Source organism: Myotis brandtii, unplaced genomic scaffold (assembly GCF_000412655.1).
Source record: "Myotis brandtii unplaced genomic scaffold, ASM41265v1 scaffold378, whole genome shotgun sequence".
Taxonomy (NCBI): Eukaryota; Metazoa; Chordata; class Mammalia; order Chiroptera; family Vespertilionidae; genus Myotis; species Myotis brandtii.
Genome location: NW_005364521.1, coordinates 6,409 through 7,876, shown reverse-complemented (window position 1 = coordinate 7,876; position 1,468 = coordinate 6,409).

The following is a 1,468-nucleotide window of genomic DNA, read 5'->3' as shown; positions in this document are numbered from 1 at the left end:
CAAATTAACCGCCATCTTTGTTGGGTTAATTTGCATAGTCACTGATTGGCTGGTGGGCATAGCGGAGTGACACCAATTTGCATGTTTCTCTTTTATTAGTGTAGATTATCTGTTTCCCTCTGCTTGAACATAATGTCCAGGAGGGCAAGGATATTTGTTTTTTAGTTATCAGCACGTAGTCAGTGCCTGACAGACAGTAGACTGTCATCAACTGAATGTGGCCTCTTCCACATTCAACAACCTATTACCTATAATTCTGTGATATAAAAAAAACATTAAAGATGATGTGACGATAGTGAATACAATTCAGAGTGGGTAATAATGAACTGGAAGTTTCTGAATGTGATGACTCAAGGAGAAAAGTTGCTGGTGACATAGCTGGATGAACAGTCTGTTACTCTGAGCATATATTACACACCCAATCACTTCTCCCGTGGACAAAGAATACATAAATGTCATGATTTATATTAAGGAAGGAATCTATACAGTGTAGGATGTGCTAATTCAGTGGAATCCCCAAATGATATTAGGGGTGTCATATTTTCTAGGCCTGAAAAATGTTTTAAGACACTTTGGCATTCTGCTTTTTCAATCAAAATTTAAATTAAGTTATAAATATTTATAGATTTCAAATTTCAACATGACAGGGTATTTGTTTAAAATATTAAATCTCTCCCTATCTCTCTCTCTCTTTTTCAATTTTTTTATCAATCAATGAACCACCAGCTGTACTGACTTTACAATTGCAAAAGCATTCCCTAGCTTCTATTTTTCCTTCAAAGACAATTTTTACTTAAATATTTTATATAATTTATAATTCCTATTAAAAAGGATTATGAAATGGCTTAACTTTTAGTAAAATTTTAACAAAATATTACCTGTGGTGATAAATACAGGCATATAGAGTAAAGGTAAACATCTTTCTTGAGGCTATCTGAATTTTCATTCTATGGAATCTGACTTACCCAATAGTCTACATTTGTTTTTTAAAAAGCATATATTTACAAGAAAACCCTACAGGTAACATTATACTTAAAGGTGAGAAACTCAAAGCTTTCCCTTAGGATGTTTCCTCTCACCACTCCTTTTCAGCATTGAAGTAAAAGTCCTTGCTAATGCAGTAAGGCCCAGGAAAAAAAAAAAAAGAAAGAAAGAAAAGAAAAGAAAGAATTCAAGTACAAGTTATATAGGTAGGGGAAAAAACAGAAAATGGTCCTGTCCTCAGATGGCATGATCATCTATGCAGAAAATCCAAAAACAAATCAACCAAAAATCAAAACAAAACAAAATGCAAAAATCCTGTAACTAATAAGCAATCATAACAAAGTTGTAGGATATAAAGTTAGTATCCAGAAGTCAATTGCTTTCCTATCTACACTAATAAAAGACAAAGATACTAACTGACTGTACCTTTCGCTACGCCCAAGCCATGCCCACCAGCCAATCAGAGCGACTATATGCAAATTAA